We start from the raw sequence: 21,510 nt of genomic DNA, 5'->3' as shown, positions 1-21,510 counted from the left end.
AATGACCTCCAGCAGGCCACAAATGTGCATGTGTCTGCACAAACAGTTAGAAACCGACTCCATGAAGGTGGTATGAAGGCCCGACGTCCACAGATGGGGGTTGTGCTCACAGCCCAACAACGTGCAGGATGCTTGGCATTTGCCACAGAACACCACGATTGGCAAAGTCGCCACTGGCACCCTGTGCTCTTCACAGATGAAAGCAGGTTCACATTGAGCACATGTGACAGACGTGACAGAGTCTGGAGACGCCGTGGAGAGCGATCTGCTGCCTGCAACATCATTCAGCATGACCGGTTTGGCAGTAGATCAGTAATGGTGTGGGGTGGCATTTCTTTGGAGGGCCGCACAGCCCTCCATGTGCTTGCCAGAGGTAGCCTGACTGCCATTAGGTACCGAGATGAGATCCTCAGACCTCTTGTGAGACCATATGCTGGTGCGGTTGGCCCTGGGTTCCTCCTAATGCAGGACAATGCCAGACCTCATGTGGCTGGAGTGTGTCAGCAGCTCCTGGAAGATGAACGCATTGAAGCTACGGACTGGCCCGCCCGTTCCCCAGACCTGAATCCGATTGAGTACATCTGGGACATCATGTCTCGCTCCATCCTCCAACGTCACGTTGCACCACAGACTGTCCAGGAGTTGGCGGATGCTTTAGTCCAGGTCTGGGAGGAGATCCCACAGGAGACCATCTGCAACCTCATCAGGAGCATGCCCAGGCATTGTAATGAGGTCATACAGGCACGTGGAGGCCACACACAATACTGAGCCTCATTTTGACTTGTTTTAAGGACATTACATCAAAGTTGGATCAGCCTGTAGTGTGTTTTCCACTTTAATTTTGGGGGTGACTCCAAATCCAGGCCTCCATTGGTTAATAAATTTGATTTCCATTGATGATGTTTGTGTGATTTTGTTGTCAGCACATTCAACTTTGTACAGAACAAAGTATTCAATGAGAATATTTCATTCATTCAGATCTAGGATGTGTTATTTGAGTGTTCCCTTATTTATTTGAGCAGTGTATATGAAGATGTATCAGGTACATGATGACTATGAACTAGTACATCACGTAGTGTCTTATTACGTTTAGCCATAATCAATGGACGATTTGATAGAAAAGGAAGTATTGTCTGATCCTGTTGGAGAATTAGCCAAAATTTGGAGATGATATTACTAATTTCCTTCCACCTCGAATGATAATTCGTGATGAATTGAACATGCCCATCAGATTCCTTTTTCTTTTTAGTAATGAGAAGATATTGTCTATTGGCGTGTTTGGCCCGATAGTAGGCCTGTTGAATAATTTCCATTTTGTACCACGTTGTAAGTATCTACTGGTCATATCACATGCCTATTCTTCAAAAGCTTTGTTTTGGTCACAAATACGATGTGCCCTAATAAATTGTCCGGACGGCATTGCCTGTATTACATGTGCCAGACGACTGATTTGGCATGCAAGAAAGCATTGACACTAGTAATCTTGTGATAAATATTTGTATGCAACTGTCCATGGTCATCAACATGAATATCCAAATACGGAAAATCAATTTTCTTTTGATCAATATGATGGGTTAGCTTAATATCAATGCATTGTCATTGAGATATTTTAAGAATTTTTCAAGTTCCTCATGGGAGCCCTGAAAAATAAACAACACATCGTCTATGAATCTCATCCAAGATATCACTGATCCCAATGATGTATGTTCAATGTTCTGGAATCGGATGTATTCACACTCCCAAAATCCCAAGGAGAGATTGGCGTAAGATGGGGCCCAAGCCGCGGCCATTGCCACCTCTTTTTTCTGTAGGTAGTATTGATGTTTGAACACAAAATTATTATATAACAAAATGTATTCTGTTACGGATCCGGGTGGTGGAACCTCTGTGCTGTGATGCAAGGAGGGATCAGAGGGGCGTAACTAAGTGCCTACCCGGACCGACCCTGGCCACACAGCGGCTTAGTCGACTCTGTGAACCAAGGAGGGACCGGGAAGGTGAACCAGGTGCCACTCGGGAACCGACCTTGTGAGAGCAGGCGACTCCCATGGGACTGATGGCTGAAGCTGAAAGGCACAGCGGATGAGCACGGCCGGTTGACAGGCGGGCACGGCTGATAGACAGACTGGCGGGCACTGGGACCTTCAAGGTAGAGGTGAAGATGCTGGAGCTGTCCTAGGCAGAAGTGCTGAAACTGTTGTATCCAGAAGCACCAGAGCTGTCCACTAGCGTGGTGCTGAATCTGGATGGCACTGCACTCCAACGTTGTGGTATTGAACCAAATGTTACTATAACGTCCTGGTTACAAGCCGTCCACTGCTGTGGTGCTGAATCTAGACAGTTCTTCCCATATAAAAGCTGTCCACTGCTGTGGTGCTGAATCTAGACAGTACTGCCCAGATCAGAGCTGCCCACCGTTGTGGTGCTGAATCTAGGACTGTAGTGCCCAGAGGAGAGCTGCCAACCACTGTGGTGCTGAACCAGTACTATAGAAGGGAGAGAACACAGGAGCTCACCCCCGCTGCTGAGCAGAGATGCTAGATGTGCTGTAGCTGTCTTCTATTGTCCCTCAGAAGATAGCATCATGCTATGAATGGGATGTGCTCTGGTATATCCCAGTGGCTTGTAGATCAGGAATCAGGGCTTCAGTGTGCCTCACCTGAATGACAGCAGTCTGGCACCACCAATGCTGCTATGCGGGACATTGCGCCCTTTACTACTGCCTGCGGTGTAAAACCCCTTCTGATTGGAGCCCATGGATCTGTGATTGGTTATTGAAGACACACCCTCGTACATGGTGGACTTGTCTGTTCCCTTTAAACATATGAGCGGTTCTCACATGTTGTGGCTGATGTCTGATATCATAAGTGCTATCTCCTCATTCTGTATCACTGCAGCTGTCATCTGATGGGCGGCTGATGTATTCCATCACTATAGTACGGGTGAGATCACAGCCATCTGTAGGAACAAAACACCATCTCATCCGTGTCATGTACAGAAGCATGTCACTATGCAAGTCGCCCCCGTACTCCTAAACATCAGCAATAAAGCAGGAAGGAGTGTGTCACTGAATGCAAGATGTGACGAGATAAAACCAACCTTGTAAGGCTACATGCGTAGTGGTCATAGCCACCTCCAGTTACTGTCACATAAAATTCCTGGTGCCACTGATAAAGGAGGGGAGATCTCCGTAATACGGTATCTGTGCACGTTTAGTCCACCAGTGTCTGGAAGGAACGTTGAGCTCAGCTATGCTGCTCATGAGAGCGCAGGGTCCTAATGTCCACCATTACCACTCCATTCTTAGTCTAATTTTACATATCATTTCATCAATGTGTTTCATCTGACATTAACCTTATTCATTATATTTTCAATTAAACACTTTATTAATAATATTTAAAGATTTAAAAAAGATAAGTATATGATAAACTATATGTCGGTTGCGAATAAATGTACTAATGAATTTACTCTGCATCTCAAGTGTCATATCTACAGTGCCAAAGGTTTCCTTTCTGGATCTTATTGATATTCCTTCTATGCACTACATCTTCTAATTAGGAGTGCGAAACTTCTAACGCTTTACACTATGATAAACTGATATATATAAGTACTCGTATATACACTATTTGGACAAAACTTATAACAGCGAAGTACTGTTCATATAGTTAAGTGGCTTAGCAACGGTACAGGAGATAAGATGAGAATAATAGGTTTAGTCTTTAGGATAGGGTTAATGGATAGAGACTGCAAGATGTCGGTGAGTGACACGAAAGAGTGAGACGGACCCGTCCCATCGTGTGCGTAAGAAGGGCACGGTGGAAGAAAAAGAAACCATGCCCATTGCAGCAAGCCAAGGGAGAACGGGTGGAGACTCCCAGGAAACGGGCAGGTGAGCCAGAAGTGGCCTCCCCCAAGAATGGGCAGAGCAACGTAAGAGCACACCCACGGCAGAGTGGGCTGGGACCATTGTTGGTGAGGAGGTAAAGTGGCAAGAGAAGATGGAGTGCTACGGTTTACCTATTGAAAGTGATGGTCGGTGCTACGGCATTGTGCTCCGCGGTGTACCCGGAAAGGTCAAGTGGAAAAGGAAGATGACGCAGCTGGAGCAAGAGATGCAGCCGGGTGAACTGTCATCAGTAGAGGCACCAACCAAGGTCCAGGGAAGGCCCAGGATCCAATGCCTGACCTCAAGACAAAGGTTCGCCCTCAGTCCCCAAAACCAGAACCCAATTCCAAGGCGAAGGCAGCAGTGTCAGCGTGGCCAAGATCCTGCGACCAGGCAGGGTGACTGAAAGCTATGCTGGCAGCCCTGGTGGTAAGTACACCTCAGCGTCCTGGAGTGTTATCAGCCTGGGAACCAGCCCTCATCCCATGGCCACAGCAGTACATGGAAGAGACACCAGCCCTGGACCCTGTTAAGGCCAGATGGGTGGTGAAGGTCATTGAGGGTAAGAAGGAGTGGGAGAAATGGGTGAGGGCCCAACTCGAGCACGCAGGAGGTGGTGAAGTTGACCTGCCCAGGGGGGATATAGGGGGAAACTTGGTACCCGGGCCTTTACCTTCTTTGTAGGATGTCACGGCAGTCGGCTCCCGGGCCCATCCTCTGGGGTCGCTCTTTAAAAGGGGGTTTGTTAACAGTTTGTCTCGTGACGCCACCTGTGGTTCCCGGTAATGAACACCGGCGCTGCTGCAGACCTCCGGGGGTGATGGGATGGCAGCTGGGATGTTTCTGCTCCCCACAGGCGGAGCGGGCCCCCGGGGCAGGGTAGTTGCAGATGGTAATGCTGGGCGTTGTAGTGCAGGCGCGGTAGCGTGATGGAAATAACTGACAGAGACAGTGGAGTGCAGTAATCCGAGTTTACTCACAGTTCTTTTTAGGTTCCTCGGGTACACTGTCCAGGTGTCAGACTCCCGCGTCGCACTGCGTTTGCCAGGCAGGGGTTCAGCACTCCTTCAGGTAGATTAGAAGCACTTAACGGGACCCCCTTTCTTATGTTCCTTCCTTGACTGACTTCACGCGCTGGGTCTTCTCACTCCTGCCCTGCGCTCTCCACACACAGTCCCGATCGGGTGCTCTGAAGTCCCTTCTGGGCAACCTGGAGTTCCCGGACCTACTTGATGCCCTTCACGGCGACTAGGGTGAGGCTGTGGCAACTGCACCATGGAAGTGCAGAAGCCTCCGGTTTTTCCAGCCGAGACCTGGAGTAACACGGCTGGTCCAGGGACCAGTTCCCTTCCCTCTGATCCCTTCCCTGATCCCTCTGATTCTTCGCAGATTCGGGCGTATGGGTGCCGTCCAGCACGGACCGTACCCCCTGGGATCTCTTCTGTTCCCTGAGCATTCCTCCCTTGCTCCCACTCCTCTCCTGGGCCTCTCTCACTAGGCCCACAATGGAGCAGAGCTCCTGAAGAGACTCTGCTCCCCTCCTCTCCTTGCTACTCACTGGCTGAACTGCACTGCTCCAACTAAGATGGCTTCCTTTTTTATATCTATTCTCTAAGTGCTCCCCTGTTCTACGTCCTCCACCCACACCCACTACTGGTTCCCCCTCTCCTTGGTTCCCCCCACTCCAGCCAGGGACAGGGCAGCAAAAGAAATGCATAATGCCCTTCCAGCCGGCCTGGAGTAGTGCAGTGTTGAGTGCAGGTGTTGGGGTCCCGGGCAGTAATAATCTTTAATAATAATAATCTTTATATAGCGCTAACAAATTCCGCAGCGCTTTACATACATTATTGTCGCTGTCCCCATTGGGGCTCACAATCTAGATACCCTATCAGTATGTCTTTGGAGTGTGGGAGGAAACTGGAGGAAACCCACGCAAACACGGGGAGAACATACAAACTCCTTGCAGATGTTGTCCTTGGTGGGATTTGAACCCAGGACCCCAGCGCTGCAAGGCTGCAGTGCTAACCACTGTGCCACCGTGCCGCTGGCAGTACTTCCTCCTTACCTGAGAGAAGGAGATGCCACACTTCTGGGTGAGGTGCAGTACCTCTGTGGCGACTGAACCCTCAGGGGTGCCACAAAGTCATTGACCAGATGACCAGATGTCACATCCAATATTTCAGCCCTCAGCGGGAAGATCATGTCCAGCAATGACTCCTCCACGGTTAGTACCACAGCCTCAGGCCTGACAGAGGCAGCGAGTATTGCGGCTGCAGTGTGCGTTTTCAAGGGCCCCCACTGTATATGCTGTGCGTTGTCTTCCAGGTTCCAGAATGGTCGAGGATGACCATGTCCAAAGAGGGAATGTAAGAGTGATGGACTCTTCTGCAGCATTCCTACCCTTGAAGGCAATAATCCCTTTATGTGTACAGTGCCATGCGGTTTTACGAGTAATGTAAATAGCGATGTGTTTCTCTTACAGTGGCATGTAAAAGTTTAGGCCCCTTGGTAAAAAATTACTGTTATTGTGAACAGTAAAGCAAGTTGAAGATGAAATGATCTCTATAAAAGGGCTAAAGTTAAAGATGACACATTTCCTTTGTATTTTAGGCAAGAAAAAATCTTGTAATTTTTTACATTTTAAAAATTACACAAAGGAAAATGGGCTGATGCAAAAGTTTGGGCACCCTTGGAGATTTGTGTGCTCAGAAAACTTTGACCAAGGTTTCAGACCTTAATTAGCCTGTTAGAGTGCGTGCACATGGTCAGTAAACACTGCGGATTGGATGCAGCACACTTACGCTGCGTGCAATCTGCAGCGGCCAGATGTTACAGCATAGTGGATGGGATTTATACAAATCCCATGTCCACTATGCGTCTCCGTGCTCCTGCAGCTCACCCGTGGAGACGGTCATGCAGTGCGTCTTCACAGACCGCAGCATGTCAATTTCTCTTGCAGAGACCCTAGTCTCCGCAAGAGAAATTATATCACTGCAATGTATAGGATGTGGTGAATCCGCATGGTTCATTGAACACATGCGGATTCACTTGCGTGCAGCGCTTTGGACGCAGCATAAAGTATGCTGCGTTCAAAGCGCAGCCAACACCGACCATCTGCACATACCCTAAAGGTTATGGCTTGTTCACTATCATTAGGAAAGGCCAGGTGATACAAATTTCCCAACTTTATAAAAACCCAGCCTCCTCTAACCTTGTGCCAAAAAACAGCAGCCATGGGTTCTTCTAAGCAGCTGCCTTGCACTCTGAAAATGAAAATGGTGGAGGCCCACAAAGCAAGAGTAGGCTATAAGAAAATAGCAAAGCGTTTTCAAGTTGCAACCTTATTGACGGCATCACTCATCACTGCAGGAACGTCCTCAGGCTACTGTCGGTGAGTTCCAGCTGGCGTGCTGAGCAGTTGCATACTCATGCAACCGCTCAACACACCAATCGGATGTAGCAGATCTGTGGATCATTGTTCGACATCATCAGTATGGATTATCTGCGGACAGGTGAGGATTACTTTGTTTTTTTATTTTTATGTGGATCTTAAGAAATGTGTAAAAGAGGGTCATTGAGTGTTTTGTTCAAACAAAGGTCTTTGCTCTGTGTGAGTTTTTTTACTTGAACTAATGGCGTTAGTAATCGGGATGTCTTATTCACGCCTCTCCATTACTAACCCCTGGGCTTGATGTCAGAAAACATCAAACAGCTGACATCAACCCCAAAACCATTACCCCACTTGCCAATGTACCAGGGCAAGTGGGAAGAGCCGAGAATAAGCACCAGAATTTCTGGGGTGGCTGAGGGCTCATGTTATTAGTCAGGGAGGAGGCCAATATCCATGGTCCCTTCCCAGCCTTTTAATATCAGCCTGCAGGTGCCTGTTTAGCCTTTGCTGGTTATTAAAACTAGGTGGGACACCACATAATTTTTGGGGGGATACCCCCTTTTTAATACCATTAAAAGCAAAGCAGACAGCTGTGAGCTGTTATTAATAAGCTGGGAAGATCCATGAATAGCGGCCCCTTCCCAGATTGCCCACTGCTTTCCCTCAGCTGTTAAGAAAATTAAATGGACCCCATCCCATTTTTTCAAAAATAAACACCTAAATTTGTAAGGATGTAAAACAACGCCAAAATGTAGACTAAACTATATATGAATAGACAATATAAGGTCCTAAGTTCCTGGGCTAAGTCATCACTGCTATGGCCCTACTTATGTATTTGAAGTCCCCCTTTCTCAAAATCTTTCTAAAAAAGTTAATTTCCCCAAGATTATTGTGAAAATCATATACAGTGGGTAAGGAAAGTATTCCGACCACTTTACATTTTTCACTCTTTGTTTCATTGCAGCCATTTGGTAAATTCTAAAAAGTTCATTTTTTTTCTCATTAAAGTACACTCTGCACCCCATCTTGACTGAAAAAAAAAACAGATATGTAGAAATCTTTGCAAATTTATTAATAAAGAAAAACTGAAATATCACATAGTCATAAGTATTCAGATCCTTTGCTCAGTATTGAGTAAAAGCACCCTTTTGAGCTAGTACAGCCATGAGTCTTCTTGGGAATGATGCAACAAGTTTTTCACACCTGGATTTGGGGATCCTCGGCCATTCTTCCTTGCTGATCCTCTCCAGTTCCATCAGGTTGGATGCCGAACGTTGGTGGACAGCCATTTGCAGGTCTCTCCAGAGAAGCTCAATTGGGTTTAGGTCAGGGCTCTGGCTGGGCCAGTCCAGAATGGTCACAGAGTTGTTCTGAAGCCACTCCTTTGTTATTTTAGCTTAGTGCTTAGGGTCGTTGTCTTCTTGGAAGGTGAACATTCGGCCAAGTTTGAGGTCCAGAGCACTCTGGAAGAGATTTTCATCCAGGATATCTCTGTACTTGGCTGCATTCATGTTTCCTTCAATTGCAACCATCGTCCTTTCCCTGCAACTGAAAAACACCCCCATAGTATGATGCTGCCACCACGTTTCACTGTTGGGGTTGTATTGGGCAGGTGATGAGCAGTGCCTGGTTTTCTCCACACATACCGCTTAGAATGATCACTAAAACGTTCTATCTTCGTCTCATCAGACCAGAGAATCTTATTTTTCTCATAGTCTGGGAGTCCTTCATGTGTTTTTGAGCAAACTCTATGCGGGCTTTTATATGTCTTGCACTGAGGAGAGGCTTCTGTCGGGCCACTCTGCCATAAAGGCCAGATTGGTGGAGGGCTGCAGTGATAGTTGACTTTGTGGAACTTTCTCTCATCTCCCTGCTGCATCTCTGGAGCTCAGCCACAGTGATCTTGGGGTTCTTCTTTACCTCTCTCACCAAGGCTTTTCTCCCACGATTGCTCAGTTTGGCTGGACGGCCAGGTCTAGGAAGACTTCTGGTGGTCCCAAACTTCTTCCATTTAAGGATTATGGAGCCCACTGTGCTCTTAGGAACCATGAGTAATGCAGAACTTCTTTTGTAACCTTGGCCAGATCTATGCCTTGCCACAATTCTGTCTCTGAGCTCCTTGGGCAGTTCCTTCGAGCTCATGATTCTCATTTGGACTGACATGCACTGTGAGCTGTGAGGTCTTATATAGACAGGTGTGTGCCTTTCCAAATCAAGTCCTACCAGTTTAATTAAACACAGCTGGACTCCAATTAAAGAGTAGAACCGTCTCAAGGAGGATCACAAGGAAATGGACAGCATGTGACTTAAATATGAGTGTCTGAGCAAAGGGTCAGAATACATATGACCATGTGATATTTCAGTTTTTCTTTTTTAATAAGTTTGCAAAAATTTCTACATTTCTGTTTATTTCAGTCACCAAATGACTGCAATGAAACAAAGAGTGAAAATGAAAAGGGGTCTGAATACTTTCAGTACCCACTGTATCCTTCAACATTACATTTAACTACCTTTTTGTATAAGGTGGCAAAGAATAAAACAAGCAGATAGGAAAAAAACAAACTTAATTTATTTAAAAAATGATCAAAAAGAAATATTTCTGTCATGCGCCAAAACATGCAAAATAAAGCAAATAAACATTACAAATTATAATAAGGTGCAGAACTGTAATCAGGGCCAGGACTGGGTGCTGAAAAATGTGGGGGGATCAGCAACATGAGTAAGTGAGGGAAGTGGAGTAAAGGGTAGAAATACACCATGGTGCGGAGGGTTTGGTAGGTATGGCCGGTCCGTGGAACTAGATTTGCTGCCAACTATATCCTAATTTGGAAGGCGGCTCACAACAGGTTCAAGATGATATAAGTATGGCAAATACAAACGGTATATTAGGATTGTCTGAATATGGGTTATTTTGTAGGTGAGGTTTAACACAAAGAACTATTGAAGCCAGAACATTATGTGTCTAATTTTTTTCCAAAACATATCACCATGAAAAGCGAAAATTTGGCAAGCCAGAATAAACACAAAAAAAAAAAGACAAAGAAAAGTCACCATCATACTAGCAGTCAAGGGCGGGCTGGGCTGGGGTGCAGAGGGGCAAATGCCCCCCCAGACCAGTTCCCAAGCAGCTGCTCAGAGCTGCCAGGGGACTGCACTGTACCTTTAAATATGTTCAGCTGCCGACCCGACCACATGGCAGAGATGCAGATACACCCCCTGCACGCTGTGTGGCTGAGTCTGCTGAAGTGACGTCACACAGCGAACCTGGAACTGATTCAGTCAGCCGGACAGGAGCCTGTGGATCGGAGACTTCAGTGGTCTCAGTCAGTATGAGGTCAGGAGGTCTGCAGTGAGGGGGAAGCGGGACTGTGCTCACCTTCTCATAAATCCACCCAGGATTCTATATTGTCCAATCAGAGGGCCAGCTGCTGGGGCTCCGTGTGAGTTATTGCAGGAGGCTGAACTTTCATGCAGATTAGGGTCCTCCTGTCAGTGCAAAAAGTTCAGTCTGGTGCAATAAATCACACTTAGTCCCAGCAGAGACCACAGACATCACAATACGAGACCCTGCACCGACTGATTACAGCTGAACCTACAGCACCTCATATTCTACTATATGGCCCCATATATAATATGTGAGGTCCTGTAGGCAGGTCCAGGTGTGTTCAGTAATAATAATCTTTATTTTTATATAGCGCTAACATATTCCGCAGCGCTTTACATACATTATCGTCGCTGTCCCCATCGGGGCTCACAATCTAGATTCCCTATCAGTATGTCTTTGGAGTGTGGGAGGAAGCCGGAGAACCCGGAGGAAACCCACGCAAACACAGGGAGAACATACAAACTCCTTGCAGATGTTGTCCTTGGTGGGATTTGAACCCAGGACCCCAGCGCTGCAAGGCTGCAGTGCAGTGTATATCCCTGTACATAATATACCACATCTAGTATACAGATTAGCCTATCATCTACTGTGATACACACATCAGATGTTTTAAAAAAATACACATTACTATACAACATCAGATGTCTATAGTGACAGTATATTATATACTAGTCATGTATTCTAATATATATTGTATGCATGTGGTATACTGTGTGAACAGATGTTATGTACAGGTAATGTGTGTATAGTATATCTGAACTCTACCCATGTCTGGTATATATAATACTGTAACTACAAAGTTCAGCCCGCGGACTGAGACAGCCGAAGGGCTGAAAACTGTGGTGCACGGGCCACACCATACTCTCCCCTATCCCAATATCACTGCTATCTGCAGTGTGGTGAATACATTGGTGGAAGACGGAGCCACTGGCTCCTACTTCCACAGATCAGCTTTTGCGACTGACACAGCAAACATGATGACATCACGACATCACATCTGCTGTGTGGAGAGTCAGTGCACCGGAGAAAAGAACAGACCGCGGGGGAACGAGAGCGAGGTGAGTATGTCTTCTTTTTTTTTTTTCCTATGTGCATGGAATGTGTGCCTGCATATAGGGGGCTATGTGAGGACTCATACTGTATATAGGAGGCTATGTGAGGGCTTATATAGTATATAGGAGGCCATATGAGGGCTCATATAGTATATAGGAGGCTATGTGAGGGCTCATATAGTATATAGGAGGCTATGTGAGGGCTCATATAGTATATAGGAGGCTATGTGAGGGCTCATATAGTATATAGGAGGCTATGTGAGGGCTCACATTGTATATTGGAGGTTATGTGAGGCCTCACTCTGTATATAAGAGGTTATGTGGGGCCTTACACTGTATATAGAAGGCTATGAGGGAATCATACTGTATATAGGAGGCTATTTGAGGGCTCATATTGTATATAGAGAGACTATATGGGGGCTCACACTGTATATAGGAAGCTATGCGGATCTCATAATGTATATAAGAGGCCACGTGGGGTCCGACAATATATAGAGAGGCTATGTGGGGACTCACATTGTATAAAGGAGGCTATGTGGGACTCATACTGTACATAGGAGGCTATGTGGCGGCTAATAATATGTATACAGTAGAAGGCTATGTGGGGGCTCATACTGTATAAAGGAGGCTATGAGGACTCATACTGTACATAGGAGGCTATGTGGGACTCATACTGTACATAGGAGGCTATGTGGCAGCTAATAATATGTATACAGTAGAAGGCTATGTGGGGGCTCATACTGTATAAAGGAGGCTATGTGAGGACTCATACTGTACATAGGGGGCTCATACTATATATAGGAGGCTATATGTGGGCTCATACTGTACAAAGGAGGCTATGTGGCGGCTCATAATATGTATAGGAGGCTATGTGGGTCTCATGGTATATAGGGGGCTATGTGGTGGCTAATACTGTATATAGGGGCTATGTGGGGTGCATACTGTATGTAGGAATAATGTCTGTAATCTGCTGTGGAATTAATAGCACTATATACTGTACTTTTCAGATTATAGTACGCACTTTTCTCCTCCAAAAATTTTTCGGAAAATGGGGGTATGTTTTATAATCTGAATGTAGTTTACCGGGGCATTTGGGAGCGGCATTTTAGGGTCGCTGCTGCAGGAAGCTGGTGACGGCAGGAGTGAGGCGATGCTGCGGGCCCCAGGCTGGGAAGGTGGGTGTCTGGCTGTGCGACGGGCTCTGTGCTTTCACAAAATGTCGGAGGAGCCCACGGCCTGTCCCGATTTGAGGGCTCAGTCCCGGCCCGGCTGAGCTCTTCTCCCGGCAGGGGCGCTGCTGGGCACTGGGCTTTTCCTCCAGACACGCAGGCTTTCCATGCTGTGTGTGACCCCTTGTAGCTCCGCCTCCCGCTCTCTGCTCCTCCCCGGCATCAGGGCAGAGGAATTCTACTGTGCAGAGACCGCACAGCATGAGGAGGTGAGGGGTCAGGGGGCGGTGCCAAGTCTGCGGAGGACATGACAACAAGGTGCGGTCCTGAGGTGAGGGGGAGACCCGCAGCCTCTCCCATCTGTGGCTGCTGTTATTACAGGATGGGAGGGGGCTCATGCAATGTCACCAGCAGCTCTGCAGTCGGGACTAGGGGGGATGGGAAGGGGATTTAGGGACACTGCAGGGCTGACAGCTCTCCTGCGTACAGCCCATACTCTGCTGCTGATTGCAAACACCAGGCCCCACCACTGCCACTGGAGACATGATGGAGAAGAAGGGACTATATACATGTCATGTTGTGCCCGCTGTGTGTATGATGTCCGTGTGATGGTTGTGCCCGCTGTATGTGTGATGTCTGTGTGATGGTTGTGTCCGCTGTGTGTATGATGTCCGTGTGATGGTTGTGCCCGCTGTGTGTATGAGGTCTGTGTGATGGTTGTGCCCGCTGTGTGTATGATGTCTGTGTGATGGTTGTGCCCGCTGTGTGCATGATGTCTGTGTGATGGTTGTGCCCGCTGTGTGTATGATGTCTGTGTGATGGTTGTGCCCGCTGTGTGTAGGATGTCTGTGTGATGGTTGTGCCCGCTGTGTGTAGGATGTCTGTGTGATGGTTGTGCCCGCTGTGTGTATGATGTCTGTGTGATGGTTGTGCCCGCTGTGTGTGTGATGTCTGTGTGATGGTTGTGCCCGCTGTGTGTATGATGTCTGTGTGATGGTTGTGCCCGCTGTGTGTATGATGTCTGTGTGATGGTTGTGCCCGCTGTGTGTATGATGTCTGTGTGATGGTTGTGCCCGCTGTGTATATGATGTCCGTGTGATGGTTGTGCCCGCTGTGTGTGTGATGTCTGTGTGATGGTTGTGCCCGCTGTGTGTGTGATGTCTGTGTGATGGTTGTGCCCGCTGTGTGTGTGATGTCTGTGTGATGGTTGTGCCCGCTGTGTGTATGATGTCTGTGTGATGGTTGTGCCCGCTGTGTGTGATGGTTGTGCCCGCTGTGTGTGATGTCCGTGTGATGGTTGTGCCCGCTGTGTGTATGATGTCCGTGTGATGGTTGTGCCCGCTGTGTGTATGATGTCTGTGTGATGGTTGTGCCCGCTGTGTGTATGATGTCTGTGTGATGGTTGTGCCCGCCGTGTGTATGATGTCCGTGTGATGGTTGTGCCCGCCGTGTGTATGATGTCTGTGTGATGGTTGTGCCCGCCGTGTGTATGATGTCTGTGTGATGGTTGTGCCCGCCGTGTGTATGATGTCTGTGTGATGGTTGTGCCCGCCGTGTGTATGATGTCTGTGTGATGGTTGTGCCCGCCGTGTGTATGATGTCTGTGTGATGGTTGTGCCCGCCGTGTGTATGATGTCTGTGTGATGGTTGTGCCCGCTGTGTGTGTGATGTCTGTGTGATGGTTGTGCCCGCTGTGTGTGTGATGTCTGTGTGATGGTTGTGCCCGCTGTGTGTGTGATGTCTGTGTGATGGTTGTGCCCGCTGTGTGTGTGATGTCTGTGTGATGGTTGTGCCCGCTGTGTGTGTGATGTCTGTGTGATTTTTAACATAGCGCTTTGAAATAGGCAGGGGTGGGAGATTAATTTTCCCAAGGGGCCACGTGAGAGACCGTGACTGTTGTGGAGCCCGAACCAATAGGTTCAAATTAATTCAGCTCAATATTAATATTAACTTATTAATTATATTTTTTTGTATATTTATATTATCACTTAATATTGAGCAGATTTAAGTATGCTGACATCCCCCTATATACAGTATGAGCCCCCACACAAGCCCGTACATACAGTATTAGCACAAACCACCCCTACCTACAGTATGAGCCCTCGCATAGCCCCCAATATACAGTAAGAGCCACCACAAGAAAGCCAGATGTCGTATAATGATTCTACATAAAGATGAGAAAGTTCTGGCGGCTCCGACTGTGAATGAGGGAACAAAAAATAACCCTCAGGTCCCAACAAGAGATGAGCAGGACTCACAGATGAGGCCGCACTGCCCGGAAGATAAGAGACTCATGGCCTCCAGTCCAGCCGCCAGGTAGCACTGACCCGGACCCCCGACTGGAGGCCCCGGAATCCATCTGCTCATCTCTAGTCCCAGCTGCCCTGGATACAGTGGACAGTCCTGGATTTGGGTCTGGGCCTTGCAGTCTCGGCCGTCTGCTGAATTTCCCTCACTACCAGCGCCCCTCTGACAACTCCTCCTGCCGGGCGAGAAAGATAATGGTAAATGGGCGTGGATTGGGGTGTGACCAGGGGCGAGGCCAAAATTTGCCGCGCATAGCATCTTTCTGTCCCCCTTTCTGTTCTTCAAAAGTTGAGAGGTATGAATATGTGATGTCTGTATCCCAGTATATCGCTTACCATCACATATTATGCTGTATACTGGATGTGATGGACTTTGATACAGGCATCCAATGTTATACAGAGGATAATATGTCACTGGTGTAATATCTGATGTCTGTGCTCATAGTGTGGTATATAACTGTCACATGCTATTCTGTATGTAATATCTGATGTATGTAGTCATAATATATCTTATTCCAGTACAGATGAGCGAATTGATTCGCAGGACACTGGTCAAACAGTCCCGTCAGTAGTCTGTGGCCACCAGACCAGAGCCCCGCGAGCCTCCTCCCGCCTGCCGGCATCTCTGACTCCTCTTTTGATTATAGTCTTTGCATGATGTCATCTTTTTGGCGTGACACATACATGACATTGTGCCTGGCTACAAATCAAAGGAAGAGAAAGAGAATGGTGTCAGGTAGGAGGCTGTCAGGGCTCCTATCCAGCAGCCACTGAATATTCATCTGACCATTGGATCAGGGTCCTGCAAATGAAGTTGCTCATCTCTATATATCAGTCATATATTCTCCTATGTATATTGTATTGTATGTGGTATAATATGTTCACTGTGTGCACAGACATCAGATGGGACACACATGATAATTAGTGACTCGTCCATCATATACTATAATGTGGAGTTGACTTTTACATTAATGACTTGCTCGATCAAGTATGTAGGAAATAATACACAAAATAATAATTCATACGTATCTATCTGGCAGACCTGTGCTTATGTGTGGCCACCTTTAGGCTGTGTGCCCACTATGCGTTTTTTAAGCGTTTCCGCAACGGCAATTCCGCTGCAGAAACGCTTAAAAAACGCTTGGTAGAAGGTCTGCTATGTTCCCCAATAATAATCCGCATCTGCTGTGCACATGCTGCGGAAATTTCCGCTGCAGATTATCAATGCGGAAAAATCCGCCGCACTACCAATTATTTTGTGTAATCGCAGTGTTTTCGCCGCCATTGACTTGCATTGAATTGCATAATATCCGCATGACTACATGTGCACATGCGGATATTTAGCGATTCAATGTGCGGATGGTACCCGGATTTGGAGAAGAAGAGACTCTCCTCCAGACCCGGGTACCATAGTACCTGTAAAAAAAAAATAATTAAAATAAAAAATATATATTATACTTACCCCCGGTCTCCATAGTGATGCGTCCTGGCTTCCTGGCAGCTCATGATGGTCTAAAAGGACCTGCCATGACGTCATTTAGTCACGTGACAGGTCACGCGACCGCTGACGTCGGCGGTCGCTTGACCCGTCACATGACTAAATGACGTCATGGCAGGTCCTTTTACACAACCGTGAGACACCGGGAAGACCGGACGCATCGGATAAGGAGACCAGGGGCCGTCAGAAGGTAAGTATAATATTAATTTTTTACCATTCTTTTACGGTCACACTATATAAATCCATACCGGTTGCATGGATTTATATAGTGTGACCAAGTTGTCAAGCACTTTCCAAGTGATGCTAAAATCGCTTGCAAAGCTCTTGACAACCCGCATGCGGAAATGCATGTGAAGAGCGCTTCACTTCTGCTTGTCCCTGGCAGGAAAACTCATAGAATCCGCATGCGTTTTTTCTGCCAGGGAGATGCGGAAACGCTCTGGAAAAATTCTCAGCATTTCTGCATTGTGGGCACTTAGCCTTACTCTGTTTAGGAGTGTAGAAAAGCACAGCGTACCTTGGATTACTTGCATTACACCTCTAACAACCTAAATCCGTGTTGTAGTGGTCAGACATTGTACATATTATGCTTATGTATTACCAGTTTTAAATGCTCACCTGAACTGGACCAAGTGCTGTCATTTTTCTCCACGGGCAGCACTTAGACAATACGTTTGTGTGAATATAGCCTATGAAGCAGCTGGTAATAAACATGTTGAAGGGGTTTTCTGTGAACAAAAGTATATTTTAATCAATAGATCTTGGAATAATAATAACTTCCACAATTGGATGTGATATAATAATGTCCCTGTGCTGAGATAATGTTATAAATGTGCCCCTGCTGTGTACTGTGTAATGGCTGTGTCTGACTGTGCAGGAACATGGTCTGATCATACCACAGCTACTGGGCAGGGGGGGAAGCAAAAGAGGATATAGCATCGATTAAATCACTGCACACTCTAGTTTCAAGATGCAAACGATGGGTCAAAACGTTCATTTACTGTTGCATTATTCCCTGCACCTTAAATGTGTCTTATTGCATGTCTTCAAATAGACTTTAGTTTGCGTCATGAAACTAGAATGTGCGGTGATTTAATCTACGCCGATTCTGGGGATTCCACATCCCGTGTACCTGCACCTTGACCTACAGACTGTGTGCACGCTAATCATCTATATATAAAGAGAGTATATATACATTACAGCAGGGGATCACAGCTGAGTCTTTCTTTGAGCTAAAATATTGTTTAAAAACAGGCATTGAAATGTTTTACTCACAAAAAGAATCCTCTGTGATCCCCTGCTATCCTGCCTGTATCCTCTTTTTCTCCCCCCTGCCCAGGAGATGTGGTATGATCAGACCATGTTCCTGCACGGTCAGACACAGCCATTACACCGTACACAGCAGGGGCACATTTATAAGATTATCTCAGCACAGGAACATTATTATATCACATCCAATTGTGGAAATTATTATTACTCCAAGACCTATTGATTAAAATATACTATTGTTTGTGGGAAAACGACCTTTAAGGATGGGCCGCTACTCATGGACCACTGCTGTGTGCTTGCCCCCAGGCTAAAATTTGCCAGCCAGCCCCTGCTAGCAGTGATATTAGAATACACACTATACATGTTATTACATACAGCATCCTTTACCTATAAAAATTGTATATAATCTCTTCCACTTTTCTTTCCAGTGGGTGTAGTGACAAGATTATGGAGCAGTTGCCGGGACCGGTGCCGCCGCGAGCGACAACAGGGTAGGAAGAGTGGTGATGTGGCTCTTAAAAAGAAAGGCCATACCTATATTATGACCGGCTCCAGTTTTTGACCCTAGTCCTAGATTTTCACCCGTAAGTGGCTATCTTTTTCAGTTTTATTTGTTGTAATGGTTTGATTATTATTTTGCATATTAAAAATGCTGTTTTCTCTGTCATCCCTGACCTTACAGATCTGACTGGACCAAAAAGGGAAATACCTGTAGCTCGGAGGTGCTGGAAGCCAGAGAGGAATCTGAAATGGAGGCCGGAGCTGGGGGCCAGAAAGAAGAAGAGCCTGCAGAGAGCACCAGTACACCACAGCCCCTCGACACCTCCCCTCATGCACCAATAAGCCAGCATCGCTACCGCCCCACCATCACTGGCGTACGTGACATGGGAATACCTGTGAGTGATGATGATGAGAGTTTTTGTCTAAGCCTGGCCTGTTATTTCAAGCACGTTCCCTTTTTATTGAGGCTGCAGACCAGGGCTGCCCTCCAAATTGTTTTGTCTGCCGCTGCGCCACCAAATTCACCGATGGCCATCTTTTAATTCCTTGAAAGGTGGCAACTTTCTGAGGACAACAAAACCCGGTCATTAGACCCCCCAAGAAGGGCACTCAGCAGACCCACCATCACGGCAGCCACCACCTCCAGTGCCAGCATCACTGCAATCACCACCACCTCCAGTACCAGCATCACAGCAGCCATCACCACCACCTCCAGTCACAGCATCACAGCAACCACCACCAACTACAGTGGCACCATCACGGCAGCCACCTTCAGTGCCAGCATCTTGGCAGTCACCTCCATTACCAGCATCACGGCAGCCAACAACCCCCTCACCAGCATGTCTCTTGCCCCAATCACCCTTGTCTTGTTGGCATGATGGCCAAAACACAGAAGACAAGGCCAGACAAAGATCTGAGATACAGGATTTGTGTGCTGAGATGCCGCCACAGTCACTGAAAGGTGTTACATAGATGCGTATTATATGGACGCTATATGGATGGCATAAGCATGGTCCGTTTGCTGTGCTTTTTTTTTCTCGCACACATTGACTTGCATTGGCGAGTCTCGTCTGATATATGCAGCCACTTGCAGCATGCTGTGATTTTTTTTTTCTCAGTTCGATCTGAGCTGGGAAAAAAAATCACAGATGAACACATAATCATTCAATAACAGGAGTCAGAGTGCAATCCAATTTTTTTTATCAGATTGCACTCGTGTGATTTAAACGCAGATGAGTATGAGCCCTTAGACTCAGCCAAAAGATTGCAGACATAGAGTATATCTTATTGCTCTAATAGGCATCTAGTCATTCAACAGAGGCCATTAACTATATATTCTACATGCAGGGCTTGTGAATTGTCCATTATTAAAATAAACAGTATATAAAAAGCAGTGCAGGAGGCAGCAGTGAAGGACATGACAAATATTAATAACAATATGTAAAATAATCACAGGCTGCAATTACCCACCATATTTTTTCTTAAACCATGAAATCAACTTTTTCTTGCGGTTGTAAATTTGAAATGACAGTGATAGCTATTATGACATCACAAGGCACATGACATCATAGACATCACAATTGGAATAGAATGTATAAATTTCTACACTGCTGCCATCTTGTGTCACTATAACCTGACAGCTGGAAGAGGACGAGTCCAGGTAAGTAGCTCTTTACTTTTAAGCTTTGGTATACTTATAATGTATCCACCGGATTTATCATGGATTGCCGGGAACACTCTGTAATAAGACATTTTCAGGACAACCCCTTGTCTAAATGAGAAATTGCTGACTATAGGTGGGTGGGGGAGGTCAAGTTGGGACATCTTTATGGGGCTCCATTTTTGGGTAGTTTTGCCATTTATGTGGACAAATTATTTTATTATCATTCTCTGTTCTCAGATCTTTGGTTCCTATTGAATTAGGGGCTGACATTGGAGTTGTAGTTTAACCCCTTTAAAGCTCAAGACGTACTAATACGTATCTGCGCCATGGAACTTAAGAGCCTGATACGTATTAGTACGTCTTTGTGATCGCGCCCGCACACAGGTTGTGCGGGCGCGATCGCCGCCGGGTGTCAGCCGATTGTCGCAGCTGAGTCGATCGCAGCATTGCGGGGGCAAGGGGAGGTGATAGGGATACTCACCTCTCCTGCCGGCGTCCAGCGATGTCTGCCGCGGCTTCCTGGATGTTGCCATGATGACCCGATGTCGTCATGACAACATCTGGGTCACCAGACAGCAGGAAGATATTTTGGCATGCGCAGTGCATGACCAAAGTATCTTCTGCATTTGCAGCGCTGACAGCCTGTATAGCACAGGGCTGGTGCTCCATCCCTATGCTATACAGGCGATCAGAATAAAAAAAGTGAAAGTCCCATTGTGGGACAAAGAATAAAAGTAAAAAAAGTGTCAGAAAGTGAAGAAAAAAAAATTTTTTAAAAAATAATCCACCAAAAATAAAAATATAATGTACCCATCAATAAATATTATTATGAAAAAAAAAACAATAAAAGTACACATATTTGGTATCGCCGCGTCCGGAATGACCTGACCTATAAAATTGTCCCACTAGTTAGCCCCTTCAGTGAACATGGTAAAAATAAAAAATGAAGCAAAAAACAATGCTTTATCATCATACCGCCAAACAAAAAATGGAATAACATGCGATCAAAAAGACGAATATAAATAATAATGATACCACTGAAAACGTCATCTTGTCCCGCAAAAAACAAGCCGCCATACAGCTCCATCAGCCTAAAAATAAAAAAGTTATTGCTCTCAGAATAAAGCGATGCAAAAAAATTATTTTTTCTATAAAATAGCCTTTATTGTGTAAAAGCGCCAAAACATAGAAAATCGATATAAATGTGGTACCACTGTAAACGTACTGACCCAAAGAGTAAAGCTACCTTATCAATTTTACCACACGCGGAACAGCATCAAAAAAAAAAAAAAACAATTCCTGAATTGTTGGTTTTTGATTATTCTGCCTCCCAAAAATCAGAATAGAGAGTGATCAAAATATATCACGTGCCTGAAAATGGCACCAATAA

The 21,510-nt window shown here is 46.2% G+C and overlaps 1 long non-coding RNA gene across 1 annotated transcript; it reads left to right on the top strand.

Annotated features, from left to right (window-relative positions):
* Positions 1 to 13,072: 13,072 nt before the first annotated feature.
* Positions 13,073 to 20,252, top strand: LOC141192222 (uncharacterized). The gene is made up of 3 exons (XR_012265859.1): positions 13,073 to 13,214; positions 18,385 to 18,540; positions 18,639 to 20,252. It is a non-coding gene; the product is annotated as an uncharacterized lncRNA (long non-coding RNA).
* Positions 20,253 to 21,510: the final 1,258 nt, after the last annotated feature.

Source organism: Phyllobates terribilis, unplaced genomic scaffold (assembly GCF_046119375.1).
Source record: "Phyllobates terribilis strain yellow unplaced genomic scaffold, ASM4611937v1 Scaffold_55__1_contigs__length_8800988, whole genome shotgun sequence".
NCBI lineage: Eukaryota > Metazoa > Chordata > Amphibia > Anura > Dendrobatidae > Phyllobates > Phyllobates terribilis.
The sequence above is the reverse complement of the archived record's forward strand: the minus strand, read 5'-3'. Positions and strand labels throughout refer to the sequence as shown.